Genomic DNA, 27,622 nt, shown 5'->3' with positions numbered 1-27,622 from the left:
CCCTGGTAAGCGTTGTCCTCTTTTCCCTTGACGACTCTTCCGGCTGTTTCACAGACGTGTGCTTTGAACAACGGGGCTGGACCTTCAGAGGGAAGCCTGGAGGGAAAGAACGGTTTATTTTCAGTCTGTGCTACTGTGAGTGAGGGGCTGTATATATCTGTGCAGTGTTAAGTCCAATGAATACTGTGTGGAAAGGACCATCTTTACCATAGCCTGGGCATGACGTGATGCTTGGGCAGCATTTTGCAGTTCTGGTCCATCCATCCTCAATGCCCTAGAGACCCATTGCATTCCCAGGATTCCTGTGAGTCTAGCTCTAGGGCTTGGTGTTGTGATGAGGTTGTAGAGTTACAGAGCACGTTCAATCCCTGCCTGAGGCAAACGTCTTTGGTTGTTTTCCCCAGTTGGAGACGTTTGGAAGGGGGGGCCTATTTTTACTTAAATAAACGATACTGCTGAAAGTGAACAAATATCAAAAGCCGGAAACCCACCCGAACGTGGAAAGGAAAAAAGTTTGTCCACATCAGGTATTGGACTTGCCACCTTCCAGCACCCAGGCCTGAGCAGTAGTAGCAGACCAAACATGGAGGGAGGCAGGAATTGCATAGTGATATTAGCAGAGTTATCACAATCAGCGTGCATGTACGTCAGCCATCTGGCCAGTCTGATAGCAGTACCAGTACACTCATCTGTGCATCTGTGGCCACAGCAACACCATGATATTGTCCTAAATCCGTGGTCACTTGGCCTTCATGGATTTCACTGTGCTGCATGTCATGGACAATTGGACATGTCACTGTGACCATGGGGACAGTACTCAAATCCAACGTACAGATAGCTCCCACTTGTGCTCGAGGAGAATCTCCATTAGTAGCTAGCACTACAGGGCCTGTGTCACACAGATTCTGATTTCATCCAATGGAGTGCAAGCAATGCATGTGCATGATAAATGATACACTGTGACATATTGGCTATTACATCTATTGCAGTAAAGCCTAGGAGCACAAGTCATGGACCAGGATCCCACTGTGCTAGGAGCAGTACCAACACAACAGAATGATGGCCCCTGCCCCAAAGAGCTTACAATTCAAGTGTAATGCAATGAGTTCTGGTATCACGGTGACTGCTAGATGCAGCCTTATTTGATTTCATTTACTTGCTGCTGCATTTTGTAGCATATGCTGGTATGTCAATTTCCTGTATTTATACTGCAGTAGCACCCAAAGATCTGAGTCAAGATCAGGGCTCTATTGTGCTAGGTTCTGTGCCAATGTGCAGGAAGACATGGTCTCTGCAAGTAGCTTCCCATCTAACCTGAAACAAGCGATGGGGGTGATGAACAAAAGGAGAACAGGCACGGAAGAAGTCTGGTAAGGATGGTAATAATAAGGCAGTCACACGTCTAATGGGTTCTTTTCCAGGCCAGGATACCCCGAGGACACCCTTCCCATCTATCAGGGACTTCCTTCCCATTTAGCAATATGGGAAGCGCAGGCTGGCTGGGAACCCATGGATTAGTTAGTGCATTGGTTAATGGTTCCGGATGGATCCGGATCCCCCTACATCAATTACCTAAAATTTGATCTCTCCCACATCTACCCAGCCCAGCCATTATCAAGTGTGTGTGTTATTGTGCGTGTATGCGTGCGCATGCAGGCCAGATCCTCAGCTGGTGAAAACTGGTACAGTAACTACTCACTTAAAGTCGTCCCGGTTAAGGCTGTTTCGATGTTTTGTTGCAGATCAATTAGGGAACAAGCTCGTTTGAAGTTGAACAATGCTCCCTTATAACGTTGTTTGGCAGCTGCCAGCTTTGTCCATTGCTGGCAGGAAGAGCAGCCCATTGGAGCAGGCTAGTGGGGGCTTGGAACTAGGGTGGGCCGGCAGCCCCCCCATCAGCTCCCCGCTCCCCTAAGTTCCCTGTGCAGCAGCTGCCCAGCAGGCTATCAATTGCCGGCAGTTTAGCTGTCCCTCCCCCCACTGCCATGTGCTGCTCCTGCCCTCTGCCTTGGAGCTGCTCCCCAAGCCTCTGCTTGCTGTGGGGGAAGGGGGAGAAGAGGGGTGCTAATGTCAGGGTGTCCCCCTCCCCCTGCTCCTGCCCCCCCATACCTTATCTCCACAGAGAATGTGGGGGACACGACAGGGCTCAGGATGGAGGGAGCTTGCTGGCAGCAGCTGCTGTCTCAACTTGCTGATCTACTTAAAAAGGCAATGTACTTAGAGTGGGGTCAGCATACTTAAAGGGGCAATGCACGTCTCTGTCTCACTCACAGGGTGTGTGTCTCTGTCTCTCTCTGCCATGCTGTCTCCCTTCCCTCCATTCATGCTGCCTTGCAGAGTGTGAGGCTACATTAATAACAATGCATTAACCCTTGAGAGTTCAGCCGAGTGCTAGTTCATCATTTAGCAGTAAATCATTCCCTGGGAAATATCCTACCCTCTTCCACCCTCTGACTTCACCACCTCAACCAAGCTTCACAATCATCATTGCTGTGTACAGTATTGTTTGTTTAAAACTTATACTGCGTATATGTGTGTGTGTATATATATATAGATATATATAAAATATAGTCTTTTGTCTGGAAAAAAAATTTCCCTGGAACCTAACCCCCCCCCCCCACCATTTACATTAATTCTTATGGGGAAATTGGATTCGCTTAACATCATTTCACTTAAAGTAGCATTTTTCAGGAACATAACTATGTTAAGCGAGGATTTACTGTATAACTCTGACATCAGGGAAGTTATGCTGATTTCCCCAGCTGAGGATCTGGCCACAATCTTTAACCATTCACGTACATGCTTTTGTGTCCCATGCAGTGGTGTTGGGGGGGGAGGGGGGCAAAAGGGGAGGAAACGTGTTTTCATGCTTTTTATTGGTTGATGGTAAATTTTGATCTTGATTTTAAAATGCACGTGTCTCTATAAAGAAACCAGTTTAAAATCAATTCTGTATTCTATCAGCCTGCAAGAGACATGATCCTTTTAACGAGGAAAACGTTGCTGTAGGATACAAATGTCACTAATGGACCAAGGAAGGGACAAATGCCATTAGAATATAGGGCTTTTAGGAGGTCATATTTTCTATGGTGGGTCACAGAATCACACATGCTGATGGGGCTATAAAGGCCCTCCTGGGTCATCTGCTGCATCCCCACTCTTCTAGTTCAGGATTGTTCTCTGTATTAATCTCCTTAGGCCCCTGTTTTCCAAAGCAGATAAGCAGCTTTTCCCTGAACAAATGGAACATAAATAGTTCTTACACTCCTCTCACACCTAGCTCCGAATTTTCCAACGGCCTTTAAGCAACATGCTTAAGGCCTTAAGAACCTGTCTTTACCCAAATGGGAGGACAAGCGGTTTTAGGGGGTGTGGTCTTCTTCACACTCTGGGGGAGAGGGAGGAGGAGGTCTTCATCTGTATTTCCCAAGAGCACACGCAATGGTTTTAGAATATTTTTTAAAAAAGAAAAGGAGGACTTGTGGCACCTTAGAGACTAACCAATTTATTTGAGCATAAGCTTTCGTGAGCTACAGCTCACTTCATCTCACTTCATCCGATGAAGTGAGCTGTAGCTCACGAAAGCTTATGCTCAAATAAATTGGTTAGTCTCTAAGGTGCCACAAGTCCTCCTTTTCTTTTTGCGAATACAGACTAACACGGCTGTTACTCTGAAACCAGAACATTTTTAGGCTTCCTTGAAGTAAGTGCACAATGCAGAGCAGCATTAACAGGACTATGTCGCATTCAGAACCCTATATTGATTTTTAAATACATTTTATTGACTAATAGTACTTTGGACTATTAAGTGTTTTGTTTTTAATAGATCTGTTTTTCCACAGTCTATCCCATGTGAGAGGGGGCTGGGGTACTAGCTTGGGACCTGGGACCCTGCTCTGCCACAGACTTTCTGTGGGACCTTGGGCAATTCATTTATCCTCTCTGTGTCTCAGTTCCCCATCTGTAATATAGAGATACTAGCACTTTCCTTCTTGAGAGAAAGGATGTGGTGATAAATCAAAGATTGTGAGCGGCTTGGTTATGATGGCCACGGGGCCTCTATAAATCCCTAATATGGACAGTGTGGTTGCTTGATTTCCAGTTATTTTGCACAATGAATGTGAAACTAACTAGTTCACTCGCATTTAATCAGTTTCCTTTCTGGTTCTTATGTGTAACGACAGAACTCATAGACTTTAAGGCCAGAAGGGCCCATCATGATCATCTAGTTTGATCTCCTGCACATTACAGGTTACAGAACCTCAACCACCCACTCCTGTAATAGACCCCTAACTTCTGAGTTACTGACATCCTCAAATCCTGGTTTAAATACTTCAAGTTGCAGAGGAGCCACCATTTACACTAGTTTAAACCTGCAAGTTACCTATGCCCCATACTGCAGAGGAAGGTGAAAAACCCCCAGGGTCTCTGCCAGTCAGACCCGGGGCAAAATTCCTTCCCAACCCAAAATATGGCAAATCATTTAGACCCTGAACACATGGGTAAGATCAGGAGCCAGATACTGGCAAAAAAATTATCTGTAGTAACTCAGAGCCCTCCCCATCTAATGTCCCATCACCAGCTGTTGGAGGTATTTGTTGCTAGCAGTCGCAAATTGTAGGCAGTCTCATCATACCATCCCCTCCACAAACATATCCAGCTCAGTCTTGAAGCCAGGTAGGTTTCTTGCCCCCACTGCTGCTCTTGGAAGGCTGTTCCAGAATTTCACTCCTCTGATGGTTAGAAACCTTCATCTAATTTCCAGCCTAAATTTGTTGGTGGCCAGTTTATATCCATTTGTTCTTGTGTCCACATCGGGGCTTAACTTAAATAACTCCTCTCCCTCCCTTGGTATTTATTCCCCTGATGTATTAATAGAGAGCAATCGTATCTCCCCTCAGCCTTTTTTTTGTTAGGCTAAACAAGCCAAGCTCTTTGAGTCTCCTCTTAAAGGGTAGGTTTTCCATTCCTCAGATCATCCTAGTAGCCCTTCTCTGTACCTGTTCCAGTTTGAATTCATCTTTCTTAAACACGGGAGACCAGAACTGCACACAGTATTCCACGTGAGGTCTCACTGGTACCTTTGATAATGGTACTAACACTTCCAAATCGCTACTGGAAATACCTCATATGATGCATCCTATGACTGTATTAGCCTTTTTCCACAGCCGCATCAAATTGGCAGCTCACAGTCATCCTGTGATCAAACAATCCACTCAGGTCTTTCTCCTCTGTCGCTTCCAACTGATATGTCCCCATCTTATAGCAAAAATTGTTGTTGTTAATCCCTAATTGCATGACTTTGTACTATTAAATTTCATCCCATTTCTATTGCTCCAGTTTTCAAGGTCATCCAGATCTTCTTGCATGATATTCTGATCCTCCTCCATACTGGCAATACCTCCCAACTATGGGTCATCTGCAAAATGTATTAGCACACTCCCACTTTTTGTGCCAAAGTCACTAATAAAAAGTGTTAAATAAGATTGGTCCCAAGATGGATCCCTGAGATACTCCACTAGGAGCTTCCCTCCAGCCTGACAGTTCACCTTTCAGTATGATGGAGTGCGACTCACCCCTGCGGCACCTCCTGCTGGTTGTCCAGGGAATTAGCACTGCGCTTTCTTCTGGTAGTGTCTTGCCCGCTGTCACCTCTGTTCTGGATCCATGTCACTCCCAAGACCGTGGCGTTCTCTTCAGTGACACTGTCCTCTGGCTGTGCCACACTCTATGATCCCACCTTTCTGGGGGGACCTGCAGTCTACTGTCCAGCCACGCCCTTCAGTGGCAAACTGCAGTCCACGGTCTAGCCAGCACCCTCTTTGCCCTTGCCTCAGGGCCTCAGTCTGCAGATCCTTGCAGCCTGCCAGGAGCTGCCTTTAGCTCTCTGGGTCTCTCCCTGAACCACTGCTCTGCCCAGGGGGCTTGCTGCCCTCCACCTGCAAGGCAGCCAGTCCTCCTCCCTTTTCAAGCTCCAGGGAGTGACTGACTCTGCTCTGTTCTGCAGCCCTTCTTATATGGGCCAGACCCGCTCTATTGCCTGCTCCTATAAGCCCTTCTGTGATTGGCTGCCTCCTGCACAGACTTCCCAGGGCTGCTTATAACCCCTTTTCTGCCAGTGTGGGGCAGACATCCCACCACATTTATCAACCTTTCAATTCTCATATTAATCCCCATCTTCTCCAATTGAATTAATATTTCCCATGTGCAATTGTATCAGATGCCTTACTGGCATCTGGGTAAATTAGATCTACTGCATTTCCTGTCTAATAAATCAGTTATCTTCTCAAAGGAGGAGAGCTGGTTGGTCTGGCATGATCTACCTTTTGTAAAACCATGTTGTATTTTATCCCAATTACCATTTACCTCTATGTCCTTGACTATTTTCTCTTTCAAAATTTGTTCCAAGACTTGCATACAATTGAGGTCAAACTAACAGGCCTGTAGTTTCCTGGATAACATTTTTTCTCTTTCTTAAGAATAGGAACTATATTAGCAATTCTCCAGCATAGGGTACGACTCCTGAATTTACAGATTCATTAAAAATCCTTGCTATTGTGCTTGCAATTTCATTCACCAGTTCCTTTAATATCCTTGTCTGGAGATTATCCAGGCCCCCCAGTTTAATCCCATTAAACTGTTTGAATTTGGTTTACATTTCAGATGTGGTAATTTCGACTTCCATATCGTCATTCGCATTAGCCATCCTGGCTCTACCCCTACCCCTAATCTCCTCATTAGCCTCATTAAAAATGTAGTCAAAATACTGGTTTGGGTGTTGGGCCATGCCTAGATTATCTTTAATCTCCACCCCCATCCGCAGTGCTTAGTGGTTCCACTTCTTCTTACTTTGTTTCCTTTTTATTGATATTGCTATAGAACCTTTTACTATGGGTTTTAATTCCCTTTGCAAGATCCAACTCTGCATGGCTTAGCAGTTCTCACTTCATCCCGACATTTTCTGACCTCCAAGAGGTAGCTTTCCTTTCTGATCCATCCCATCTTCCAGTCCCTCTAGAATTTCGGCTTTCTCTTAATCACCTGGTTGAGATACTTGCTCATCCAGCTTGGTTTTCAACCCTTCCCTACGAATTTTTCCCCCTGGCTGGATGAAGGCTTCTAAAAGTTTCTACAATTTTGACAAAGTAATTCCAAGCCTCCTCCACATGCAGATTCTTGAATTCTTCAGGCCTGTCCACTCTCCTAGCTAATTGCTTTTTAAGTTTGTCCTTTGGAAATCAAGGACCCCAGTTGCAGATCTATTTTTGTTTATCTTCCATTTAGTTTAAACTGAATTAGCTCATGATATTGGTCAAGCACGCAAGGGTGTAATCAGGAAGGTCAAAGCACAACTGAAGTTGAGGCTAGCAAGGGATGTGAAGGGTAACAAGAAGGCTTTCTACAGATATGTTAGTAACAAGAAGAAGGTCAGGGAAAGTGTGGGACCCTTACTGAATGGGGGAGGCAACCTAGTGACAGATGATGTGGAAAAAGCTGAAGTACTCAATGCTTTTTCTGCCTCAGTCTTCACGGACAAGGTCAGCTCCAAGACTGCTGCGCTGTGCAGCACAATATGGGGAAGAGATGAGCAGCCCTCAGTGGTGCAAGAACAGGTTAAGGACTATTTAGAAAAGCTGGACATGCGCAAGTCCATGGGTCCAGATCTAATGCATCCAAGGGTGCTGAGGGAGTTGGCTGATGAGATTGCAGAGCCATTGGCCATTATCTTTAAAAACTCGTGGCGACCAGGGGAGGTCCCGGATGACTGGAAAAAAACAAATATAGTGTCCATCTTTAAAAAAGGGAAGAAGGAGAATCCAGGGAACTACAGACCGATCAGCCTCACTTCAGTCCCTGGAAAAATCATGGAGCAGGTTCTCAAGGAATACATTTTGAAGCACTTGGAGGAGAGGAAGGTGATCAGGAACAGTCAACATGGATTCACCAAGGGCAAGTCATGCCTGACCAACCTGATTGCCTTCTTTGATAAGATAACTGTCTCTGTGGATATGGGGAAAGTAGTGGACATGATATACCTTGACTTTAGCAAAGCTTTTGATACGGTCTCCCACAGTATTCTTGCCAGCAAGTTAAAGAAGTATGGATTCGATGAGTGGGCTATAAGGCGGATAGAAATCTGGCTAGATCATCTGGCTCAACAGGTAGTGATCAATGGCTTGATGTCTAGATGGCAGCCGGTATCAAGCAGAGTGCCCCGGGGTCAGTCCTGGGGCCGATTTTGTTCAACATCTTCATTAATGATTTGGATGATGGGATGGATTGCCCCCTCAGCAAGTGCATGGATGACACTAAACAGGTGGGAGACGTAGATATGCTGGAGGGTAGGGATGGGGTCCACAGTGACCTAGACAAATTGGAGGACTGGGCCAAAAGAAATCTGATGAGGTTCAACAAGGACAAGTGCAGAGATCTGCACTTAGGACGGAAGAATCCCATGCACTGCTACAGGCTGGGGACTGACTGGCTAAGCGGCAGTTCTGCAGAAAAGGACCTGGGAATTACAGTGGACGAGAAGCTGGATATGAGTCAACAGTGTGCCCTTGTTGCCAAGAAGGCTAATGGCATATTGGGCTGCATTAGTAGGAGCATTGCCAGCAGATTGAGGGAAGCGATTATTCCCCTCTATTCGGCACTGGTGAGGCCACATCTGGAGTATTGTGTTCAGTTTTTGGGCCCCCACTACAGAAAGGATGTGGACAAATTAGAGAGAGTCCAGCGGAGGGCAACGAAAATGATTAGGGGGCTGAGGTACATGAGTTATGAGGAGAGGCTGAGGGAACTGGGCTTATTTAGTCTGGAGAAGAGAAGAGAAGAGAAGAGAAGAGAAGAGAAGAGAAGAGAAGAGTGAGGGAGGGATTTGAGAGCAGCCTTCAACTACCTGAAGGGGGGTTCCAAAGAGGATGGAGCTCGGCTGTTCTCAGTGGTGGCAGATGAGAGAACAAGAAGCAATGGTCTCAAGTTGCAGTGGGGGAAGTCTAAATTGGATATTAGGAAACACTATTTCACTAGGAGGGTGGTGAAGCACTGGAATGGGTTACCTAGGGAGGTGGTGGAATCTCCATCCTTCAAGGTTGTTAAGGCCCGTCTTGACAAAGCCTTGGCTAGGATGATTTAGTTGGGGTTGGTCCTGCTTTGAGCAGGAGGTAGGACTAGATGACCTCCTGACGTCTCTTCGAACCCTAATCTTTTATGATTCTACGATCACTTGAACCAAGGTTGTCCCCACAACCAGTTCAATGAGATCCTCACTGCTCACCAATACCAAATCTAAAATGGCATCACCTCTTGTTGGTTCAGCAACTGTTTGGTGAAGAAATCTGTCAGCTATCACATCCAGGAAAATCTGGGCCCTACTATTATTAGTAGCAGTTGTGTGATGAGAGACTTTATTTTCCCAGATATAGATTGGAGGACAATTCCCAGTAGAATTTACTTCATTAAAAACATTAAAGAGGTCTCTATCCATATCCAAATCAGATCCTGGGGGTCTGTAGCATACCCCAAGCACTATCCCAGGAGAATCTCTAGTAGCTTTCTTCCCCAAAGTGATTTCGGCCCAAACAGACCGTCTTATCCATTCCATCACTTCTAATTTCTTTACAGTCTACCACATCATTGATATACAATGCTACTCCACCACACTTACCTTTATTTCCTGAACAGCACATACCCTTCAATCTCTGTACTCCAGTCACAACGACTATTCCACCATGTTTCTGTTATCCCTATAATATCTGGTTTCACTTGCTGCACCAGTAGCTCTAGTTCCTCCATTTTGTCACCGAGGCTCCTTGCATTTGTGTACAGACATCTTAGCTGTTTCTGCTTGGCTTCTCCCAGATTCCTCACCTGCTTGGGTACAGTCATTCTACTGCCAGTATCACCTACCTGACTGTTAGCTTCATTGGTATTGGCACTATCTTTCTTCCTAATGTCCATTCTCCTGCCCACTGCTGTTCCTTTCCCCATTGCTGTATCCTTTCTTACTTGATTTTCTTCCCTCTCCATGTTAAAAATCAGGTGCTGAGATTACATGAGCATCTCCCAACGGTCTCCCCCGAGTTCCTAGTTTAAAGCTCTTTTAATCAGTTGTGCCAACCTCCAGCCCCAAAGTCTATTTCCCTCCCTACTCAGGTGGAGTCCATCCCATGAGAACAGTCCTCTGTCCGTGAATGCTTCCCAGTGGTCAAACATCCCAAAGTCCTCCTTATAGCACCACTGCCTGAGCCATGTGTTGATCATCATAATTTTGTTTCGCCTTCGCTCTCTTCCTCTAGGGACAGGCAGAATCCCACTGAAGATCACACGAGTGTCCACTTCCTTAAGCGTCTTCTCCAGCCTGCCATAGTCTCCCTTGATATGTTCCAGCGAGAATCTAGCTGTATCATTTGTTCCCACATGAAAGACAATCAGTGGATTCTTTCTTGCTCCTATTAGGATCCTCTTCAAGCCTCAGGTCCATGTCCCGTATCTTAGCGGCAATGTTGGGTTACAAAGGCTGCAGGGGAAATGCTTTAGAATAGGAATAAACAGAATATAAACAAAAATCCCATAGAAACATCTCCACGGCTCTTAGATTTTGAGTTTAATTTAACTTGACTGTGTCCCTTAAGCTTATTTAAACTTTCAGTTTTGGTCATTTCAAATTACATACAGAATTTGTAGAGATTTAAGTTTGACAGGATGGAAGAAACTCCCTCCTAATTGGAGACAGCTTTATGCACGAGCAATGATGTTATGTTTCCACACACAGAGTAAAACATGTTCTTTCAGTCTCAGAAGACTTATTTTGAGATAAAGGGAAACAGATGCAAGAGAGAAGAAAAGTCATTTCTCCTTGGAAGAGGACTGTTTGTGTGTGCTCATGCACACTCATCTCTCTGTAGCAACCCCGAGAACAAAACAGCTGCTTAGCTCTACACATAAGGAGTGTTTGAAGACATTTGAAGGTGTAGTGCACAGAAATCCAAAAGGCATTATAGTTTTTTGCACACCATGCTTTTCAGGAATGGGGGCTAAAAGAACTCAATTGGCCACGGTACTTAAAGAATCAGCTGAAGCAATCTCAGAAGCATTAGCAATGATCTTTGAGAACTCCTGGAGGACTAGTGAGGTCTCAGAGGACTGGAGAAGGGCAAACAGTACCTATCATTAAAAAGGAGAACAAAGAGTGCCCAGGGAATTCTAGTCTAGTCAACCTAACTTTGATACCTGGAAAGATACTGGAACAAATTATTAAACAATCAATTTGCAAGCACCTAAGGAATAACAGGGTGATAAGTAATCAGCAGCATGGATTTCTCCAGAAGAAATCATGCTAATCTAACCTAATTTCCTTCTTTGACAGTGTTACTGGCTTAGTGGAGGGGGAAGCAGTATGCATTATTTATCTTGATTTTAATAAGAGCTTTTTTTAATAACAGCTTTTGACACTGTCCCCCAGGATATTCTCAGAAACAAAACTAGGAAAATGTGGTCTAGATGAAATTCCTATAAGGTGCCTGCACAACTGGTTTAAAGAGCAGATATCAATGGTTTGCTGTCAAACTGAAATGAAGTATCTAGTGGGGTCCCACGGGGTCTGTCCTGGGTCTGGTACTAGTCAATATTTTCATTAATGGGATAATGGGAAGGGGGAAAGTATACTTGTAAAATCTGTGGCTGACACCAAGCTGGGAGGGGTTGCAAGCACTTTGGAGAACAGGATTAGAATTCAAAAATGACCGTGAGAAATTGGACAATTGGTATGAAATCAACGAGATGAAATTCAGCAAAGACATATGCAAAGTACTATATTCAGGAAGGAAAAAAAATAAAATGCACAACTACAAAATGGGAAGTAATTGGCCAGACGCTAGTACTGCTGAAAGGGATCTGGGGAGAGTACTGGATCACAAACTGAGTATGAGCCAACAATGACGCAGTTGCAAAAAAAAGATGATATAATCTGGGAGTGTTCTATGTAAGACGTGGGAGGTAACTGTCCCACTCTACTCGGCACTGGTGAGTACTGTGACCAGTTCTGTGTGCCACGCTTTAAGAAAGCTGTGAACAAACCGGAGAGAGAGTCCAGAGGGAGCAACAAAATCGATCAAAGGGTTAGAAAATCTGACCTGTGAGGAAAGGTTTAAAAACCTGGGCATGTTCAGTCTTGAGCAGGGGCTGCGCCAGCCTCTTCCTAGTGCTGGCAGGGGGGGGGCTGAGGTGAGCCTTAGACCCCCTTCCCATGAGGCCTCGCCCCTCTCTGTGGCCCTGCTCCCGCTCCTCTTTCCCCCCGCCCCCTGAGGCCCCACTCGCTGGCCAGGCTGGAAGCTGGCAGCTCGCAGGCAGTAAGAGCCACTTGTGCAGGGGGACCGTGGGAGGTGAGGCCCAGGAGCCTGGTCCGGAGTGGGTCCGGGACGCTCTGGGGAGCCCTGGACCATCCACCTGCCCTGGGTGGAGCGCCCTGGTAGGCAGGGACATGGGCCAGGGGCTGGTCTTGAGCACCCTTGCCCCCCACCCGATCTTATTTCTCCGCTGCTGCTGGAGCTGGGTGCCCGGTCAGCACCTGCCACTCTTTCTGCTGTGTCTTCAGAGCTGGGCAGCCAGAGAGCAGCAGCTGCTACGGGGTGTCCACGGGAGGGATAAGGCAAATTTTGGGGTGGCTTTAGCCCCTGCAAGCCCACCGCCCCTGGTCTGCAGGCAAGAAGACACAGAGGTAACCTATTAAGTCTTCAAATATGTTAAGGGCTGTTATAAAGAAGATAGTGATCCATTGTTCTCCACGTCCACTGAAGGTAGAGCAAGAAGTAATGGGCTTTATCTGCGCAAGGGAGATTTAGGATAGATATGAGGAGAAGCTTTCTAACTTGAAGGGTAGTTAAGGTCTGGAATAGGCTTCCAAGGGAAGTTGTGGAATCCCGGTCACTGGAGGTTTTTAAGACAAACATCTGTCTGGGATAGTCTAGGTTTAGTTGGTACTGCCTCGGTGCAGGGGGCTGGACATGACGACCTCTTGTGGTTGCTGCTAGACCTACATTTCTCTGATTCTGCAGTTCTGACAAGTAATAATGTTTAGGCAGGGGCGCTAACCCGGAATTTGGCACACCTGGATTCAGTTCCCTTTTCCACCACAACCTGCCTGTGTGACCTCAGGGAAGTCACCTAGCCTCTCTGTGCTTCTATTCCCCACCTGTAAGATGGGGAGAATAGCACTGGGCTACCTCACAGGGTGGTTGTGAGAATCAATACATTTAAGATTACGAGGTGCACAGATACTGTGGTAACTATGGCTATCTACTTAGGTAGATAGAAAGGGGCACAACTCAGACCGGCCCAGCCACCAGCTCCATAAACAGAACTGAACGGGGGACCCCACTGAAGCAGTTTGGATTCCTCCCACACTTGTAAGGCCAGCTCTGTGTCTTATTCAGCACTGTAGCAGACCTATGGTTGGTTCCAAAAAGAGTTCCCTCTGGATCGAAACCCACTAGGAATCTACCAGTTGCTAGGGTACTTCTTCAAATAGCACATTCCCATCAAGAATGCACCAGCAAGTCACTGCATTTAGAAACGGGGCTGTGGCTGGAGGAGAAAGCTTGCACTTTGCTTCACGACAATGCACAGCATCAGGGAGTATACTGAAGGTTGGTACTAACCAAAGGGCTTAAAGCCCAGACTTGTTCCAAGCCTTTTCAGTGATTTATAGTAGGAGACTATGTTAGATTGTCTGCCGAGCAGCTCCAGTATTAACATAAACAGCCCCATCCCAGTCTACGCTATAATTACCTCTGAAAAAACCCACAGATGTTGCGAGGCTATGCTAGGGTGAGTCATTTATTTACTTTTATAAACATCACTTATTCAGGGATAGTCCTATCAATTCTTCATCAATTTTTCAAGGCAAGTCTGATCATTATCACAGGATCAACCTGGGACTGAGTGTGTGTGAACCAAGCCAGGATCAAATGCCAGTGACAGTCAGTGACAGGCAAGCTTCATGGGTTTGGGGTTGCTTCTGGCAAACATCAAAGGACCTGATCTTGTGAGGTGCTAAGCACCAGTGTTCCCTCTAATTTTTTCCACACACATGCAGAATTAATTTTGTTATGTGCACCAATATGGAGGTGATGTGTGACACATCACCTCCATATTGGTGCACATAACAAAATTCACGCTGCGGGGGTGGGGCCGAGGGGTTCAGAGTGTGGGAGGGGGCTCCAGGCTGGGGCAGAGGATTGGGATGTAGGATGGGGTGAGGGCTCTCGCTGGGGGTGCAGGCTACCCCGGAGCTACGGCAGGGAGAGGACTCCCCCCAGCTCTCTCTCCCCGCACCAGCATCTGGGTTGTGTGGAGAGGTGCCTCTCTCTGCCATGGCAGCTCTAGGGCTGAGGCCATAGGATAGGCACATCTCCCCTGGCCCCAACAGGTCCTGGGCTGGGCTGGGGCACCTCTCCCCCATCTGTGGCAGCTCTGGGGGGAAGCTGGGCTGGTGGAAGGGTGCCTCTCCCGCGTCTATGGCAGGTCCGGGAGGGGGCTGGGCTGGGCTGGGTTGGGTTGGGGTTCCTCTCCCTGGGCTGCAGCAGGTCCGTCTGCAATCTGGGCTGCCGGTGACAGTCTGCCGCTTTGGTGCTCACCGGCGGTCTGGAGGAGTGGCAGCAGCTGCGGGCTCCTTTCCGCTCCCCAAATCACTGCTGCCTGTCAGTGACCCGGGTGGAGAGAGGAGCCCTCAGCCACCTGGCTGAGAGGAGTGGGCCGGTGGGCCTAGAGGAGCACGGGCGAGGGGCTGGAGAGGAGCCAGTGGAGTGCTGGGGCTGGGCCGGCGGGGTCCCTGCTAAGTGTGGGCCTGGTGCCATTATAAATCCTGTATTGTCCGGGTTGGGTCGGAGGAGGGGCGCCATGCCAGGTCCGGGGCTGAGGGAGAGGCATCTCTCCGCGCCACAGCCCTGAGCACCTGTGCGGTGCTTAATAGGCTGCTGCGCGGCCATGCAGCTTAGAGGGAACTTAGCTGAGCACCCATAACCTCCACTGATTTCCATGGGAGTTGTAGACATTTGGGCCTGGGCTACACCTGAAACTTAGGTTGACGTCACTCAGGGGTGTGAAAAACTAACACACCTGAGAGACATAGTTAAATCAGTCTAAGCCCTGGTATAGACAGTAGTAGGTCGACAGAAGAATTCTTCCATTCATTTAGCTTTTGCATCCTGAAGAGGTAGATGAACGGTGGCAATGGAAAACCCCCTTCTGTTCCCATAGCAAGTGTCTACACTATGGTGCTTGTTGGAATTTCCAATCTCTCTCTGGGATGTCCGGTCTACTCAGAAAAGGCTCAGAAGTCGACACTTTAACTGAAAAAGCCTTTATTAATTCAAAGGCTGGTCAGCCCAATAGCACAAACATAACAATTTGCTATCCCCACTTAATCACTGCAGCCAAAGTAGAACCCATCAAATGTCCAGGTGCTCTGTATTCTTGGCTACCTACAAACCTTCTGAGCAAAAAAAAATAAAAGAAAACAAAAAAACAACAACCCCAAAACCCTGCTATTGTTAGCCCTGTGCAGAGCACCCAGAGCTGGTTTTAACCAGATCTTGACTACTACTAGTCACCCTTACTTCCTGGTTAGGGCAAACAAATTCTGCCAGCAACTGCATTACATAGGCATCATTTATATTTCTTCAGTCACAGCTGCAGCAGCATGGCTATTCTGCTGTAGCATCGGCAGTGCGGACACACCCTTGGTCCCTCCTAGGATCAGGACTTTGAAAGGTGACCTGGACTGCTTGAGTCTGCAAACTTGGGCTGGAAACCTCACTCAGCATAAGCTTTCAGAAAAGATTTTCTGCTCTTCTAGGGCATGATCCTCAGCTGGTGTAAATCAGCATTGCTTGATTGACTTCAGTGGAACACTGAGTTCAGTGAATCTATGCCAATTGACACCAGCTGAGGATCCAGCCCCTAGTGCCTGAGGGGTTGGATTATCAAGAGGTCTGGCTCAAACAAAAGTGGCGGCTTCTGGCTAGGTTCAAGATCAAGGAGACAAGGTTCTGATTTTTACCAGTCCGATGGTCACTGGGAATTTCAACACGTGGCCAAAGGTCTGGAAAGAGGGATGTACAAGCAGGATGCACTTTTGTGTCATCTACAAAGTTTTCTTTAAGTTCAGTTGCATTAATCAGGATTTCTGAGGTAAGGAATGCACAGGAGGGATGGGGGAGATGCCTCCAAATCTTGGAAAGGGAGGGCAGCAAAATGAGCAGTTCATACCCTGTAATCTGAGCCATTGTGTTTCCCCACGCTAAACATCAGCGGATGGCTTGAGCTTTAACCTGGGGTGATCTATTAGACTGTAAGGTTGAGAAGGAATACAATTAACTTTCTAAATTAATGGGGTGTTTAATTTTAAAGTGAATTTAGTGCTCGTGAAAGGTGCTGGATTGGGGACCAAAATCCCTGCATTTATCCACAAAATGAAACAATGACAGCACAATCTGTCCTCTGAACTGGTGAGAGTCCCTCTAAATGGTGAGAGGGGAGTTTGTTCTCCAGGCCTGTTGAGTCCTCCACTTGTCTGTTGAATTCACCACTGATTAACTCTGTTTGCATTGTTCTCGTAGCAGAGTCAGTCCTGGGATATTAGAGAGATGAGGTAATATCTTTCTCACCCAAAGAAGTTGGTCCAGTGAGAGACAAATTTTTGAGATAGGTGCTGGAACGAGGGGTGCTGCTGCACCCCCTGGCTTGAAGTGGTTTCCATTGTATATGGGGTTTACAATTTGGTTCAATGGCTCTCAGCACCCCCACTATAAAAACTGTTCCAGAACCCCTGGGCTCTGAGCTACAGAGAGCTCTTCTTCAGGTCTGGGGAAGGTACTAAATACAAGGTGGAACAGATTGTTTAGTATAAGTAATTAAGACTTATTCCTAGGGATCATTGAAGGTGAAATGGCCCTTAACACCTCTCCAGTCATAGGACAAAAAAAAGGGGATTGGGGATGAGTGGGTTACAGATTGTTATAACAAACCATAAGTCTAGTTTGTTTATTAAGCCCATGATTTTTAGTGCCTAGAAAAAGGCTGAATTTAAACTCCCAGGCTCACCTTTGGATGGTGCTGGGCAAGTTTCCTTTGAGCATGAGGACTGAGTAGTCAGCTCTGGAGTGACCATTTTGAGATAAGTGTTTGCCCACGGGTGACATAGCATTCTTGTCTTATCATTTTTCTGCATGAGTTTCATTTGAGAGCATAGAAGCAACCTGACACATTAGCTGATGTTTTCAAGACTGGCGTATGGTTTTCAGAGGCCAGCTTGAGACACCTGAAAGGGGCCTAGTTTTCAGAAAGTATTGACCCCTCGGAGAATCTGACCTCTTTTAGGTATCTGAAGTTGGCACCCAAAAATTGAGACTAAAACCACTAATTACATGTAAAATTAACAACTATTGGTCACTGCACTTAATAACCAATATGGAATAAATGAAACCACTCAACATCTACAGATTATGGGATTTCATATGGTACATGGCACATCCAGGCCAGTAAGAAATTTTTTTTTTAAATGGATGAGCAGCCAGAAGGATTCCTTACATATGACCTTTCAGAATCCTGAAGTGCTTGTCCCAAAATGCTCACAAAGAGTAGCTACTTTGCCCACCATTGAAATGCAGCCTTCTCTAGGTGAAAACATGCTCATCTTTTAACAGCTCACACCAATACAGCAGTCTAGGACAGGACGTGAAGAATATTCTAGTAGAATGGGGAATTTAGGGAGGCAAAATATAATTAGCTATTTGGGATTTGGCCAGATGAGAGATACCAAGCCTGTTCTACCAAAAGTACCCCAAGATCTGCAATGACCATATGTGATCACGACCTTCTTGATTTGTCTCTTTCAAGATATGGCTTGGAAGCTGGTGGGGTGACAGCAGAATAGGTCAGGTGACCATATTGCCCAAAGGGGATGCCCCGCAGGACTTGCCTGAGCCCACCTCTCCCTCCTCCCACATGGGGTTCGTCCAAACCACCTGTTGTTGCTGCTCACCTGAGCCCCTCCCATCCCACATAAGACTGGCCCTCTCCCTCCCCACGGTACAGGGCTGGACTGAGCCGCCTGCCAGCACTGCTTACCCAAGCCCCACCATCTGCCCCCAAAACGTTCCCTTGTGTCCCCCCTACGAGGCCCCCCCCTTTTTTTTGACAAAACTGGGCATTTGTCTCATTTGCTCTTGCCAACTGATGATCAATGAGCAAGAACGGGACAAATGCCCAGATTTGCCAGAACAGTCAGGGCATCCAGGACAGGGTTTAAAAAGGGCAGGAGGGATAGCTCAGTGGTTTGAGCTTTGGCTTCTAAACCCAGGGTTGTGAGTTCAATCCCTGAGGGGGCCATTTAGGGATATGGGGCAAAAATTGCGGCTCAGATCCAGCTTTGAGCAGGGGGTTGGACTAGATGACCTCCTGCCGTCCCTTCCAGCCCTGAGAGTCTATGACTGTCCTGGCCCAAACCGGCTGCAGGGTCACCCTAAGGAGGAGCCAGCCTGAATCAGAAGTGTTTCATCAGAAGCAAACAAAAACCTGCCCCCGCCACCCACTCTGCGTTCCCCAGGAAATCTCTTCCACTGATCGCCTCTCTCCCTCCTTCTGCCCTGGGAGTTCCCCGGGCAAACCAGCCTCTCGGCCGGCGGCGGTGGCGGAATCCCTCCGAGCCCGGGGAGGGGAGGCAGGGCGCTCCTGGCGCTGGATGCCCGCGGAGAGAGGGATCCGCCTGCAGCGGGGGAGGGATTTGCAAGCCGAGCCGCCCCCCCCAGATCGGGGTGAAGGAAGCCGCTGGCCGGGCACCCTGGGGGCGCGGCGCCTGCACGAATCAGCGCTGGGGTGCGTGGGGCCAGGGGTAGGAGGAGCGGGGGAGGCGGCCGCGGGGGGCCGGGGTCTCTGACTCACGCTGCTCGGGCGTTTGCTCGGGGGGGGGCGGCCCGTCGGCTGCCCCCGCTGCACGGACTCTGCGGAGCCGCTAATTGCGCCGTGCAATTAATTCACGCGCCGGCGCACCCCGCCAGTTACGCGCTCAGTGGCGGCTCGGGGGTGTGAAGCCCTGGGCGGGGCCCCGCGGCCCCCACGCCGCTCCGCACACGCGTGGGCCGCCCCACGCGAGGCGAGGCCCGCGGCGGCGGGGGAGGCGCTGCAGCCAGGGGCGTCCCTCCCGCCGCGGGCTCTGGGCCGGCTCCGACGCCCGGTGGCGCCAGTGGGCGTGTTACCGGGGGTTTCGGGGGCGTTTTACCGGGGGTTTCGGGGGCCCGGGACGTACCCCTCGCCCGCCCCGCCCCGCGGTTGGAAACGTGCCTCCCGTGAGAGCCAGGTGAGCAGAGCAAGGCGGGATTAGGGCGAGCTCCCGGGCAGGACACGAGACGTGACCGCACCAGGCTGCTGCGCTCGGGCATCTGAGTCTGCCTCCAGAATCGGGCCCATCGCGCTTGTAGAGTTATATTAAAAAAAAAAAAATCAATCCCATTTGGATTATTCCTTCCCCACCTCCTTCCTGGCCAAGGGCCTCATTCTTGCATCTTCCCCCAGTTGCTTTTTGCACTTCCTGCCTCCCTGTGTAAGGAGACGGGGACTATGGGGGGGAGAGGCTGGGCACACGGGCTTCCTGCCTCAACAAGAAGCATCTGATAGCCCATTAAAGAAAAGCCTTTTCTCACGGGGGGAGCTGGGGGAGTCTGGGTGTTGAGGCAGACCTTTGACACTTTTGGCATTCACCCATCATATTATTTTAACTTTGGACCATTGTCATGGGGTCATGTAACATCCCAACCCCTAGAGAGTTGCTCATTTTAATTTGCTAGGGAGGCAGGTGTGGGCGGTGTATGACATGTGATAGGGAGGCAGTGTTGCTGAGAGGTTAAAATGGCACTATGAGACAGAACTGCTGGATTTTCTCCCCCACTCTACAATTTAGTCACCTTGTGGCTTTGGATAAATATCTTGAGGGTTTTTTTTCCCGTCTCAGTTTCCTCCTCTGTAAAATGGGGATAATCCTATTTAACTATAGCACAGGTTCATTGCATGGATAATCCCATTAATGGTTTATACAGTGCTTTGGGATCCTTGGTGAAGGACAGTGTGTAGGTGCCAAGTCTGGGTATGTAGAATAACTACTGTCACCCAGGGCAGGGAGAGAGGATTCCACCTGCTGCATTTTGAGTAGGCTGGAAAGGAACAGGACAGCGTCAGAAGAGGCTGGAACTGTGCAGTCAGGTTCACGGCATTGTTAACACTGACGTGGTTTTTTTGTTTGTTTTGTTTGTTTGTTTTTTGAATGGACACTTGGCCATGGAATTGCCATGGGAGCAGGGAGTTAAGCTGGTAAAAATGGCCAACGTTGGTTTAAAACCAAAGCAAACCAAACATCTTCAATAGCTGGAGGAAGGGTCTGAAAACCAGTTAGCCTTGTCAAAAACTGGGCAGATGGCCATCCCAGTTGAGGTACTGTACACAACTGAGCACAACCCTTGCGTGATAAGCCACCTGGCTTATAGGTAATTGGAAATTGTGGAGCAAAATCTTTAGCCAGACATGATGCCAGGCATTACCAGTGTAAACGCTGTGATACCTGTTGCTGGAGGGAAGATAGAATCGATTAGTGATAAGCTGCAATGCTGTGCCGTAATCCTCTTTAAAAAGGTCACTGGGACCTACACCAGCAATTCTCCTTCCTCCTGTCCCTCATTGTCAATCTATTGCATCAGTGGAGTTAACACATTAGCTGAATCCCCAGCCCTGCATGGCAGCTGGAATCTGTGCACACGGGTTCGAAAGTCTGAACGAGGACCTTCATGGGCCTTATACCTTCACGGTTTGTACTTGGCATGTTCACCCATACCTCTTCCACCACTACCTGTGCTATGCTGCTATTTATATGTGCCCGGGAGCAGTGCAATCGCACCCCTTGCTCATAGTGTAGATGTGGCCATAATGAATAGGCAGTGGCTCTACCAGGTGAACCAGAAGGGGGAACCTCCATACAGCTTGTCTTGGCTGGAAATTGCTCCATGTATATTTCACACACATACAAATTTAAGGTGTGGGACCAAACGTCTCTCTCTCCTGATAAACGGCAAGAGTGGGACTGCAGAGTGAATGAATCCCAGACAAATGCTGAATCACCCACTTTGTAAGAAACATAGGAATTGCCAGACTGCATCAGACCTGAGGTCCATCTACTCCAATATCCTGTCTCCCGCAATGGTCAGTACCAGGTGTCTCTCAGGGAGGTGCAAGCAACCTTACGTTAGACAGATGTGGGATGACCTGCCCTCCACATTGTTTCCTCCTAATCTTCTAGTAGTCGGAGACTGGCTTAAGCTCTGAAGCAGGAGTTTACTTGCTCTTCCATAATTTGTTTGCCTTTGTTATCATCACTTTGGATATTCTTGTTATCTATATACATGTCCATCCACTTTTTGAATCATGCTAAGTTTTTGACATCCACAACGTTGCTGGCAATGACTTTGACAGGTGATTACGCAGTGTGAAAAAGTATTTCTTTTTATCTGTTTTGCAGTTGTCTCCTTTCAGTTCCATGGAATGCCCCCTTCTTTTTGTGTTGAGAGACGGGGAGAACAGAAGCCCACGGTTCCTGGAGAATAGGCTCCCTTACGCCTCTTGGTAATAGGACACAGAGTAAAGCTGTGCAAAAACCAGGCACAACTCAGCTGTCTTGAGCTTTCCACAGAGCCCTGCTGATAAGTTTTGCAGTAGCTCTGTTGCCCAGAATCCACTCTGGTGTTTGTTACAGTGTTTAGGCAGCTGTTGCACTATCTGACCACCGGCTGCCAGCTGATCAGTACAGTCGCACAGGTACTTTGTGGCCATGTCTTTGTTGTATCTAGGGTTGTGTCTCATCTTATATTTAAAATGTAAGCTCTTGGAGGCAAGGACTGTCTTGTTAGCACAATGGGGCCCTCTAGGCAGTACTGCAATACCAATAAATAGGACCTAAAATGCCAGGGAAGTGTAGAATTTGGGTTAGATGTTGTGGTTATATTCCACCCGCACACCCATCACAGAGAGAAGCAAGATGATGGGGAAAAGGAATGGGGGCTAGCACAGAGGGCAAAGGTCTGAGACAGCTACCCCGTAAATCTGTATAGCTGACAATATGCTTTCCACTGAAATGCAGCCTGGCCTAGGAAGCATGTGGGAAATGGGGCTCCCAGGGAGTGAGGAGGGGGTGGGTCAGAATCTAGGGAACCGCTGCTGTAAGTGGTATGCTTCTGCTCCTGCACAAAGTAACATCTGCATCAAAATCCCAGATGAGCGGCACTGACTAGCCCAGCACGCTCTGTGACTCCCATCAGAGGTGGATGTGGGAGCCCTAGAAATTGGAGATGGAAAAGCCCTGATAGGTTGCTTCTCCACTCCTCTTCCAGGGCAGGTGGTGGTCCTTAAAGTATATTCCTTGGCATTGTAGCCAGTCTAGTTTCTTGATGACGCTTCACCACTTCCCTTGGGAGATTATTCCACAGCCTATAGGAGGATTCGCCTGATTGTCATCTTACATTTTCCTTTGCTCATTTTGCCCCATTTATCCTTAGGTACCATTAGTACCATAAGCCAGACTGTATTGGGGAACCCAACTGTGACTTCAGACACAGTTAAACACCTGGCCTTGAAGTACAGATTGGCCCAAATTGTGCATTTACCATCTTCACTGAATTGTGCTGTGAATTGACTGCTGACGTAATTCCTTTGATTTTAGTGGAGTTGCAGCCGCTTACACCAGACTGAAATGTGATCCTTGTGACCTATGGGTAGTGTAATACCAAACTGTTTTTGACTGTGTGGAAACTACTCACCTCTTCCCTTCAAAAACAATAGTAACGCAGGAAAATGAGAACTGCCAAACTTCATCAGACCAGTGGTCAGTCTAGTCCAGTATCTGGTCTTTGAGAGTAGCCAGTATGAAATGCTTCAGTGTTAGGTAGTTAAGAGAATACCTGCAGATTGGGCAAATGTCTTCCTAAACCCATATAGTTACAGGTTTGGCTTATTCCCTGAAGCATCAGGGTTTAAAACTCTTCCAAAACGTTTCATTTTTTTAAAAAATCCTTACTAACATATTCATGATATTTTTGGTATCCATTTAAATATCCAATCTTTATTTTAATCCTGCTAAGCTTTGGGCCTCAATGATTTCTTGTGGCAGGGAGTTCCACAGAACAGTTGTGTGAAAAGATATTTCCCTTTATTAGTTTTAAATATTCAGTCTCTCTGTTGAATGGCATCTAGTTCTTGTTGCCTCATGACACAGGATGAATAGGTGTGACCCAACTGCTATACATAGATTGTAAACTCTTTGGGGCAGGGACTTTCTTTGTGTTGTGTTTGTGCAGTGCCTAGTGCAGTGGAGTTCTGGTCCATAACTGGCTACCCCAGTACAAATTAAAAACATTATCTCCATACAACTCATTATTTCAAATGCCTTTGTCCTGTGGTAGCTACTTTGCAGAAAGGGTTCTTGTGACCAGTTCCCCCTAGAACTGGGGTACCACTGAGGCCTCTAACCCACCAGCCTGGGCTCCCTCTCACCCTGTGCTGCTGTGACAAGCTGCAAAACTCTCCAGCCTGCACTTTCACCAGCATACATACAGGTAGGGACACACCCAGCTGCAGTTTCATGCAGACTCTCTAACCACCAGTTTACCAGCCTAGGACCGAGAGCAGTACTGTCCTGTCCTGGTCAAATTTGGCCAGTATATGGATTTAATACCCGGTCCGCCTCTTCCTCAATGTGAAGAGAACAATGTACACGTGGTAACCAACCAGAGTGGTACACATGTGGTAACCAACAAAGTACTCCAGACAAAGCTCACTAGTTTGGATTAAAACATAAAATAAGTTTAACTACAAAAGATAGATTTTAAGTGATTGTAAGTGATAGCAAATAGATCAAAGCAGATTAACTAGTAAATAAACAAAACACAAATTAAGTTTAAGATACTAGAAAGATAGGATATGAACTAGCAAATTCTCACCCTGGCTGATGATACAGGCAGGCTGCAGATTCTTATGGGACAAGATGCACTTGCTTTACAGATTGGAATCCCCAGGTCTTTCATACACAGGCTAGAAATCCCTTTAGCCTAGGTCCAGCACTTCCCCCAGTTCAGTCGCTGTTCCTCAGGTGTCTTCTTGTGTGTGGCGTGAAGAACGACAGATGATGTTACTCCCTGCCTTATATAGCTTTTGCATATGGCAGGAACACTTTGTTTCCAAGCTTGGTTTCCAGACCAGTTTGTTGAAAAATAACATCCCAAGACAGAGACATGTAGTCTGATCACATGTCCTTGTAGAGTCATAGCTGCCATCACTCACAGGCTGTCTGGAGCTTTCTCAGGAAGGCTCACCAGGTGGGAGATGAGCTTCCCCTAAGGCTTATTGTTTTCCCTAATGGCCCATTGCCCTGAATAGGCCCTTCCCCACCCACTGTCTAGACTGAAATCATCTTGTCTAGGGGGATACCCAGATGTAACTACATTTGAAATACAGATACATAGTCAGTATTTATAACTTCAGATACAAAAATGATACATGCCTACAAATAGGATAATCGTATTCAGCAAATCATAACTTTTTCAATGACACCTCACATGACTTATCATGTGCAAAATACATTATAATTATGCCATAATCATAACATAATATTACTAAGACAGATATGGGGTGCAGTGTCACAACTCTAATTACACCTTCTCCCTCCTTAGTAAGCAGTTCAAGGCTACCATGAAGCACATTGGATCCCTAACCTTCTTTGTCCTGCCACTTTGGGTATGTCTACACTGCACACTCACCCCAGGCTCTGACTTCGGTTTGAGCTTAAGACCTGCTTCCATCCACATACAGATTGACTCAGGTCAGCAAGAACTCAGGATCTAGGTTGTAGGATCTTGCTAGGAGGGTGGGTCAGAGCCTGAGCCCTGCTGTGACTCGGGTCCAGGCCCTGTCATTTTGCAGCGTGGCTGCAGCTCAGACCCAAGTCAGAAGGTCTGAGCAGTGCAGTGCGGACATGTTAGCATGGCTGTGAGGCCCTGGTCCAGCCACTGTAAATCCTGGTTTACAATGGGGCTTGGAAACACTAAGTCCACAAGCGCATGCCCCACAGACATGGGTTTACCATGCAATGTAGTCATACCCTTTGCGTCTATTAGGCCTTGTGGTCTCTGGGCTTTCTCCCTTGGAAGCAGCACCAGACGCCAGCTCCTTTTCTGAAGGACATTGCATTCCGCACAAAGCACTCTGTTTTGCTGATCTGCATCTTCTAATTAAGAATAAAAATCTTTGGGGGAGAGGCGATGGAAGCAGGGGCGGGGGAGAAGAAGTAAAAAAAAAAAAAAAAAAAAAAAAAAAAGTTTGAGAGAGGGTGTGCAATTCACATTCTGGGCATGCACAATGCTAATACACCTTTCTACCTACAGCTGCCCCCTTGCACAGCTCCAGGCCCCGCTCACACGGGGGGATGTCTCAGATGCCTTCGAACCAGAGCACTGTCCCTCTGACAGTGAGGGGAAAGGGGGCTTGGAAGCACTTTTCATGTTGGTGTTTGTGGCTCAGCTCCCTCCCTTTCTTCTGTGCAAGCCATGCCATGTAATTAGCAACCTCACTAGGGGCAGGAGGGGGGAGGGAGAGATCAAAGGGAATGGGGGTGAAACAAGGGGAGAAAGAAAGTCAATGGTGGGAGGATGTTGAGATTGGGGGAAAGGGAAGGAAAGGGAGAGTAAAGGGTGAAGGGGGCAGATGAGACCAGAGAGTAAAATGAAATGGGGGAGGGGGGAGAAAAGGGGTCTAAGGAGCATGTTGAGGAGGTGGGAGGGAGGGAGTGGACAAATCTGGAGCTGTCATGGCCGGCCCTGCTGCTGACAGTCAGCACCCACTGGAGACTGCAAGGCCAGGCTGCCCCTGGTGGGCTGTCCCTGTAGGGAGGGCCCTGCTTGCTTGTTTGCCTCTCTCTTGCTTGCTCCCATGTCAGGAGGAAGATGCCCTTGTCCTGCCCAGTAGCTAAGGCCCAGGATGGGTGGCAAGGGAAGTGCCTTCTGTTGAGAAAACACAGGTGAAACAGGTCCCTGCCCCAGAGCAAGGGTGGGCAGCAGCCTGGCTGAGGGCCCTTTGCTTTGGTTCCTGTTCAGACTGCCTGCAGAAGAGGGACAGGATCCCTTTCCTCCCCCTGTTCTGAGCTCTGTAGCCTAAAGAGGAGGGCAGCATGTCCTAAGAGCCTGGCAGGATGCTCAGAGAGCTGGAGTCCCCCACCTCCTTCCTGCCTCTTTACCCTCCCTGTGCTCATTATCTTCCCCTCCTCTCTCTGCTTCCCCCTCGTCTCTCCCCTTCTTCCTTCTCTTTCCCCGTGTCTCCCCCTCTCCTCCCTTCATTCACAGGCAGCTCCTTGCCGGGAGGACGCAAGCTTTTCCAGCTTCCTTGCTGGTTAAACTCAAACCACTCCCCGCCCCTCTTTCATGAGGCTGCGTCCCAGCCAGCGAGCGCCTGCTTCATCCAAAATGGGACAGGGGCGCAGTTCGGCCGCCTTCCCCCATAACCTGGTCTCCCTCGCTCCACACGTAGCTACATCTGGCGGCTCTGTCCCGTTCCGTGCGCAGGTTGCCGCATGGCAACCCAGCCGTGCGCGCAAGGAGGGTTCATCTTTGCTCCTTTCTCCTGCCAGGGGAAACCTCTGTCTGGGGCAAATAAATCCAGGAGCGGGAATCCGAGGGCTTGGCCATCGCCCCCAAGGGTAACTTCCAGCCTCTCTCGGCCGGGGAGCGGCCCGCGGCAAGGCGTGGCGGCTCGCACTGTATCACACAGCCCGTGCCCCTGAACCGAGGCAGGGCGCATCTTCTCCCTGGCGAGCGGGGCTGGCTCGCCGGCGACCTGCCTCGCTTGCATTTCCCAGGCACTTCCCTTGTCTCTGGGGACGCAGCGAGGGAGGGGGATGCTGGCCAGGAGGAGGGAAGGAGACGGCGATGGAGGGAAGCGGGAGAGGAGGCAGGGGACAGGGAGCGCGGGGTCGGAAGGGGAGAGGTGGAGCGCGCAAGGGTGCGCCTATCTGTCCCCCCCTTCCCTCCTCCTGGCGCTCTGCTTCTCTCCATTCCGGCCGCGCTTCTGCCCCCCCCCCTTAGCCCCCTCGTGCCTGGAGCTCCCCAGCGTGCGGGAAAGAGCCTCTCCAAAGGGAGCGAGCCTCTGAGGTCCCCGCGCCCCGCCGCGGGCTTCCCCTCTCTCCGCCGGGGCGCTGCGCTCCATCCGATCCGGCTTCGCGCCCAGCCCGGCCTCGCTGCTGCTGTGGCTGCAACCTTCCCGGGGGCTGGGAATTACCTACCTGGGCTCCTCACCACGCTGACACTTGAATGTGGTGATTTATGTGTAAGCAACAGCACACGCAGTAACCACCGCTGCCTCCCGCTTCCCCTTCCCCTCCCGGCTCCCCGGCGGAGCAAAGTTCTCCGGCGAGGCTGCGCTGCCCGGTTCGGAGCGCTCCCTCCGCTCCTGCCGCTCTCCTCCCTCTCGAGCCCGGCCAGCGGTGCATGTGCCCGGGTCTGGGCTCGGTCTATAGCCGCCTGCTCCAGAGCTCGGTGTG

At 48.6% G+C, this 27,622-nt stretch overlaps 1 long non-coding RNA gene across 1 annotated transcript; it reads right to left on the bottom strand.

Moving 5' to 3' along the window:
- On the bottom strand, positions 1-27,598 carry LOC141981253 (uncharacterized). The gene is made up of 3 exons (XR_012637701.1): positions 27,365-27,598; positions 24,036-25,336; positions 1-96 (listed from the first exon to the last, which is right to left on the bottom strand). It is a non-coding gene; the product is annotated as an uncharacterized LOC141981253 (long non-coding RNA).
- Positions 27,599-27,622: the final 24 nt, after the last annotated feature.

Source organism: Natator depressus, chromosome 2 (assembly GCF_965152275.1).
Source record: "Natator depressus isolate rNatDep1 chromosome 2, rNatDep2.hap1, whole genome shotgun sequence".
Lineage (NCBI taxonomy): Eukaryota > Metazoa > Chordata > Testudines > Cheloniidae > Natator > Natator depressus.
Note: the sequence above shows the minus strand (reverse complement) of the source record. Positions and strands in the feature narration are given on the sequence as shown.